Below are 7,581 nucleotides of genomic sequence, written 5' to 3'. Positions count from 1 at the left end.
CGCTTAGAGGGATTGCCACATCACCACATACGAGGCATGTGATAAAGAAATAATGAGTCACACTAAACACAGCTCACTTCATGAAGTAATACAAAAGAGCTCCTTGCAGGCCACATCACAACCCCGTGGGCAATTGTGAAGTGCTACGGCACCCCCCTTTCTCGAACTCTAAGTGAGCAAGCAGTGGCCCCAAGCATCGCACTGCACGGCTGAACCATTGTGAACATCATGGTCTGCCACAAACGAAGCATGTAAAGCTTTCCTGTTTGGAGATCAAGTGACATGTTTTGTTTGTCTCAGGGGATTGCGGGCAACCCACGCTTCGCTTATCACTTGTCTCCTACGCGCATCTGGCTCAACTCACAAATCGCGCATTGTACCAAACGGTCCAAGAAGACGGAAAGGAAGGACTCCCCTCATTCTCGGACCCTCGTTCGTGCAACCGGAAACAGCCATTCTCCCCCTAGAAGATTAGCCCGTCGCTTAAAACTCGAACAAAAGTTGCTTTCCCCATCCCGTTGAGCCCTAAGCTGACAGTGTTGTGGAAGCTACGTGCTCCTTGGGCCAGCCCACGTGGGCCAGCCGCCACACGCTCGTCACGCCACGGGTACTTCGAACGGGTATACCCCGGACCACAACGGTATACCGGGGACCACAAGGGTATACTGAAAGAATCACTAACAATGATGAAACCTAGAAATATATTAGTGCCTTCCCTGTGTTTTGCCATTGAGTGGAAGAAGCTTCTTGGCCTATATTTTTGTTAGAAACAGGTGTGATGCGTCCGTCTGTTTTTTTTTTTTAATCTTGATGTTGTGCAATTTTTTATTTCCTAGGTTGAAAGCTCAAGGCATTCCCTGTTGTTTGTTCAACCACATTTACCCAAATGTTAGTAGGTTGCTTTTTTATGTTTACTGTCCTTGGGTATGTCAGGGGTTGTGAACAGTAAAACGTTGTAAGGCCCAGGAAGGAATTCCCTTTGTAAAGTGGTGGCAAGCAGAAGAGGAATTGTAAAAACTGACTTCATGTCTTCTCCTGCGTTTTCTTTTTTGGGTCGCCTATTCATTTTTTGCCCATTAATACTCAGCTGTGTTTGATACTTCTCTGCGTTTGTGTCATCCTTCAGAGAACCCGTCTTTAATAAATTATGTGTTTAGCCTGCTTAGCTAGCTTGCACCCTCCTTTTTGTTTTTGACCATTAATAAATGACTGTACGATTCAACTACAAGCACAGTGTTAATGCATAGTAATAAATAGCAGCATACCTTTATTGACTAGTGGTGATGATTGGACTAGTTAGTAGCCAATTATTGAAAAGAAATCATGGAGAATATGGGAACAGAGGATCTGAACACAACACAGCGCTGTGTTGATCTCCTTCTTGTCCGTGCCATTCACATTCCATGTTTTTTAATAACACATTTATTAATAATTTTCTGCTTGGTATCATCTGTATAGGGGTTCACTGGAACAACCCATCTGCTATTGCATTCACTTTAGGGCAGCTCCCCCTTCCTCATGGTGCCATCGCTCAGGAAGTGCAAGGCGGGTGTCACTCTCACTCTTGTGGTTCAGTTCCCCAGGTTCCCATAGGTTTCAAGCTGCTAGCCAAACTGAGTCAGGCCTTCCAGCCCTGCAGGAAATGTCAATTCCATTCTTTTAGACGTAGACACCCACATTTTGCGTGTACGTGAAAGAAGCTCTAACAGAGAGGAAACAAAATGATTGGCCTTTTTTTAATGCATCCTTTTCTTTCGCTGAGAACATACATAAACGTTACACGCTATTGTACATTCAGTGGTGCGGCTTAATTTAGGAAGAGCACTTTTTTTTATATAACTTTTATATAAAGAAAAAACTCAATATACTGGGTCGGACATAAATGGTTGCTATGAACTGCCCTATACATTTACACATTACCTGATATCATCAAAAGAGTAGAGTAGCGTAGGGCTGCACTGCACCAATTACGTCTTTGTAACCAATTAATAGTTGGCATTTATTTGTTTATTACTATTGGCTATTATTCTTTGACAGAAAGAATAACCGGGCGAGTTGGTACGGTGGTAGTCTTTGAACTCCATCAAATATTCAGGTTTGACATTAGTTAAAGGGGCCCTCCGGATCGTTGTGCGATGATCTATTTATGGCGGTAACTCAATCTACAGGCCCTAAGGATCCTAAAAATCATAAAATTACGGTAATGCGCGGCGGATTTCTCTACTAAAATTGCTATCAAAGTCCACGGCACGCCCCCCTTTCTGAGATGAGCCCGGAAAACGGGAGGGGCATCTCTTTACGCGTCAGCCAATAGCAAGCGAAAGATTCCGGCGTCACTGCGCGTCACCAACGCGGCCGACCGCCGACCCGCGGAGGAATCTCTTGATCACGAGCGGACCGTCGTCAAGGGGCCCGGACTTTGTGCTCGGCAGTCGTCGTTCGTCGCACCGCACCGTCGCGCTGCTACTGCAATACGCAGTCGCATTCCACAGATGACAAGGAAAAGTTTGACTCGTTGACGTGGAAGGATCGCAAAGCTGGCTTCGGAGTCGGGATCCACGGAAAGGAGGAACATGTGTCCCGCAAACGCACGCCTGCAGACGCCCCGGGAAGCAGACGAGCCGACGCGCCGACGCATCGCCCACTAGCAACAAGCTTGCGGGGAGAAAACATAGTTCGCTGGTATTGGAGCGATAATTGCGGACTATGTTTCCCGCACCACAATCAGTTTACGTTTTTCTCAAACTCTAATTTACAACAAGCTTAAAAAGTGTTGCAATAATAACGTTCGCATTCACCGCGAGATGCAGCATTTCCATTGGTCAAGTTTTAGCGATGGGCAGGGAATGGGGGATCGTCTTCCAAGAGAAAATAGTCCCGATATATTTCTTCTGCCACCTGCTTAATAAACGGTTTTGTAATCTAAAACTTTGTATACATATTAACTTGCACCTACTATGCAATATAACAATATAAACAGACGATCACAGAAAGCTCCGGAGAGCCCCTTTAATTTTTTCCACCTTTTTTCATGTTTTTGTTTTTTCTAGCTGCTCTGATTTTTGTAAGGGCTTTCGCCACTACTAAAAAACGTGACATCTAAACTCCTTTTATTTTTTTGCATCACACAATCGTAAACTTAAAAAGTGTGCCGGTTCGGTAAACGCGAAGAGACCTAATTTCCGAGGGTGAAACCTCTAAAAACAACGGACAAGTAAAAGAAACAAACAACACAGGGCGTTGTTTGTCCGTTGTTTTTAGCGCTTTTACCCTCGGAATAATGACGAAGCGACCGCGCGTCTCTACGCACAGGCATTAGCTTATGCAAAAAACATGCTGCATGCTCGCTCTTCTAACGTTTTTCTCGCTCCCGCTTTATGAAACAAATCGGTGGCGAGCGGCTGTTAGGACAAGATGTCAGAACTAGCATGACCTGTGATTAACACTTTGGGACGGCGACTGAATGCTTGAACTGCCGTCAGACGGCACTTGAACGCTCCGCACAAGCGTCGTCGGACGAGCGCCGCACAACGGCGCAAAGGACATGCTCAAGGTTCCGCCGCGCGGGAATCTTTCTCACACTGCGGAGCGAGCCACAGGTTTTGAAGAAGATACGCCCTTTTCAAATAACGAAATAACACGGGGCAGAAGCATAGTTAGAATCAAGCATAGCTTAGCAAGCACACGGTACACGACAAAGTTTGAAACGGCAGCCCACTTCGCAGAAACAAAAGAAAGTTGCTAACCGGCGTTTGCACGAGTCGTGCACGGGCGGTTCTGAACTCACGGGCGTTGCCAAGACGCAGCGTCTCCCAGCTCTCAGTCATCGATTGTTATTCTTGAACACGGTATTCGTAAGGAAGATATTTAAAATATCCACTAAAACGGCTAAAACGTAAAAAAAAGGAGATTTCCGAAGCTTCTGGAATTTCAACGACCATTCAAACGAGCCCAACGGAAGCTGATTGCGATAGCGATGGTCTTGCGCAGTCTTCAAGAGTCTCTTTTCCTTTTTATTTATTGCTATTTTTTTAAGAACTATACTAAGCAAAATAAATTATATTAGTAACAATAAGAATTTCACTAAAATAATAATGTAAAACATTACAAAAAGTAGGTAAATCTTAGGTTTTATTTAAACTTTAGGTTTTTTCTTTTTTGTGTAAACCGAAACCGAAACTAACTCAAGCAATGCTTCCTTCGTCGTAATTGTTTGCGTGTGCGTGTGTGCAGGCGCGTGCGTGTGTTTGTGCGCACGCGTGTGGATGCGTTCACGTGCATGCGCGTGTGCGTTTCCGTTTGTGCGTGCGTGTGCGTCTGCGCGCGGGCGTGGGTTTGCGCGTGTGCATGCGTGTGTACGTGCGTGCGCGCGTGTATGTGTGCGACTGCGAGCGCGCAAGCGTCTGTTTGTTCGTTCTATTGCACTGCGCCCGCAAGAACAATTGGATGTCCCTGGACACTGTTAAAACACTAACTTATTGATTATTATTATTATTATTATTGTTGTTGTTGTTATTGAAACATAGCCCTGAGACTTTAGACACAGGGCCCTAAACTTTTCTATAGCTGGCTGTAGCTGTATCTATAAATATTTAAGGCCGACCATGCGAAGCTACAGGGGGTGATAGCCTCCCATTGAATTTCCCATAGACGACCATAGGCCATTTTTTTATGGGATGTCTCGGCCTGGTTTATTATGGGATTTGCCTCTTTATGTGTGTGAGTTTTTGTGCATGTCACCATATTCTCAAATGAATATTTTATTCGGGTTGACATGGTCATGAGACAGGTTCTAGCAGCATGTCATAAATATTTGTCGAACATTTTCACAATATTTTGATTTCATGTTGCCAGATATAAACTCGAGAGTAACTGATTTTCTTACTGAACACTTCCATCAATCAATATTTGTAAAAAATGCTAGTATAGAGCATTTCACCCTACTTTCCGATTTCTGAGCATGGAGTGATTTGTAAGAAAATTAAATATGAACTCATATATAAAATTTTGTTTTCAAACATAAAAATTGTATGCAAAAGAGGCACTTAATTATCAGCTATTTGCATGAATTACAACTGACATTATAAGAAACTAGACTGCTAACAACTGTTGCTTTTCAAGCAGAAATCTTACCTGTACATTATGTACAGAGCCATATATAAGCTTTCAAAAACCATTTCACGTTATTTATTTAGCACCCTCTTCTACACCCTTCTCACATTCTTCACTAAATGTAGGGTGTAACACGAAACAGCACCTTTTTCGGTAAAATTATGAGGTTGTATTCCTAGTTTTAGGTTGTTAAAAAGGTGTAGCCGAGGGTGTAAGTTGCTACAACACCCATTTTACACCCTTAAAAGTGTAAAAACTTTTACTGTGTAGTACGGCCGAGCATCACTGGCGTCAATCACCACGATAGCGTCAATAGCGTCACGGCGTTGCCCACCACCCGCCAACAATCACGTTGTTAACAACAAAACCAGCGTTCTGCACATCTAGGTCGAGATGTTCATTTTCTTTTTCTTTTACGTGTGGCTCGATTTATAACATTTCCGTTGCGGTTTTAACCGAAGCTTTTTGCTTTCCTTGGCTCAGGAAATCAGTATCCTAGCACCTATATGAAACATTACTGAGACTAGCTTAAGTTTAATCAATATATGAGAGACGTCTTGTTTAGGCTCTTCCAAAACACAAAGTCTGAAATATCCAATCTTATCCGATTCAAGCACAAGCTGATCGGGGTGCGTGGCTAGCGTGGCGGTTTACTAAGCTGAGTGCATTGATACACCTATAGGTTTTTAAGGTAGAGAAGGGGGCTTATGGTCGGTATACAGGTACACTGGCTGGGTAACGGTGGGTGCGTCTTCCAGGAAAGGGGAGCATCTGCGCCCGATGCACCCGACTACCACTTTTTTTCTTCGAGTGCAGTTCGGAAGTAAATATGTGGAGCGGTAACCGAAAAATCGCGGATGTGGCATTCGCACTAAGAGTGCCGCGCGGCGACAGAGCGGTATAGTTAACGCGAAGATGGCGTCGGCGCTGCTTTCGTATTTTATTTTCATAGAACAACGACGGGCACAATATTTTCCCACTTCTAGTATAATGTTCCAAATGAACATATCACACGACAGTGCTAGTTAAGACAATAGCCTTTCAAGTCTAACGAAAAAAAAACTGAATAAAACGGTGATCGTTTGCTTGCGCTAACAGTGTTCGCGCGATGCACGCACTAATATTCTGCCAACCACTCGCTCGTGATGCTTCTCTCGCTGCCCGTTGTTATAACAAAGTTTCGTCAACGCGATGAACGTTTAGATTATGGGTGTCCCTGCGGCGAAACTGAAAATCAGCACTTTTGGCAGAACACTTGTCGGCCATGTTTATGTCCACGGCGGCCAAGCTGAGAATCAGCACTTCTGGCCAAACACTCGCCGGCCGTGTTTATGTTTCCGGCGGCCAAGGTGGAAATCAGCACAGGTGGCCAAACACTTGCCGGCCGTGTTTATGTCTCCGGCGGCCAAGCTGAAAATCAGCACTGCTGGCCAAACACTCGCCGGCCGTGTTTATGTTTCCGGCGGCCAAGCTGAAAACCAGCACTACTGGCCAAACACTTGCCGGCCGTGTTTATGTCTCCGGCGGCCAAGCTGAAAATCAGCACTTGTGGCCAAACACTTGCCGGGCGTGTCTATGTCCCCGGCGGCCAAGCTCAAAATCACCACTGCTGGCCAAACACTTGCCGACCGTGTTTATGTCCCCGGCGGCCAAGCTGAAAATCACCACTGCTGGCCGAACACTTGCCGGCCGTGTTTATGTCTCCGGCGTCCAAGCTGAAAATGAGCACTTCTGGACAGGCGCTTGCCGGCAGTGTTTATGTCTCCGGCGGACAAGCTAAAAACAGCTAGTTTGTGGCCGGACCCTTGCCGGCCTTGTTTATGTCTCCGGTGGCCAAGCACTTAAAGTGGCCAAGCTGTCCAGACACTGGCCAACCGTCGGCCGATCGAAATTCACTTTCTGGTGCTGCTTGGGTCTGCCTTCAGCGCGAGCTTTCTGCCATCGCTAACACAAGAGCGAGCGCGCAGGCACGCGCAACCAAATCACTGCGGAAGGCAAGAGCTCAAACTGAAGGGAGAGCTTCTATACTTCGTTTCAGCTTCGGTCCAGACGCAGCCGATGCTACAAGCGCGAGCATGTGGCCCAGAACAGTGCTTGCACTGCACGAGCGCGCGTGCTTGGCAGGGATGCTGAAAGCCCGGAGCTCGCGCTTGTAGCTTTGGCTGCGTTTGGACCGAAGCTGAAACGAAGTATAGTCTCAGCTTAAGGATGTACAGGGAGTATATATACGGAGGGCAAGTCGTCTGCTTGAGCAGGAGTTGCGGTGACGTCAGGACGACGCCTAGCTCTGATTGGCTTTGATTGAGAGGATAGTGGGTAGACCTCAATGGGTAGACCTCAATCCTAGACGCCTTGAGGTCTACCCACTATTTCTAGTGGGTAGACCTCAATGCCAGACGACTTGAAGTCTACCCACTATTTTTAGTGGGCAGACCTCAATGCCAGACGCCTTGAGGTCTATTCGTTTTT

This window comes from Ixodes scapularis, unplaced genomic scaffold (genome assembly GCF_016920785.2).
Source record: "Ixodes scapularis isolate PalLabHiFi unplaced genomic scaffold, ASM1692078v2 PGA_scaffold8__174_contigs__length_109621045, whole genome shotgun sequence".
NCBI classification, from domain to species: Eukaryota; Metazoa; Arthropoda; class Arachnida; order Ixodida; family Ixodidae; genus Ixodes; species Ixodes scapularis.
This window is presented reverse-complemented; position numbering follows the sequence as displayed.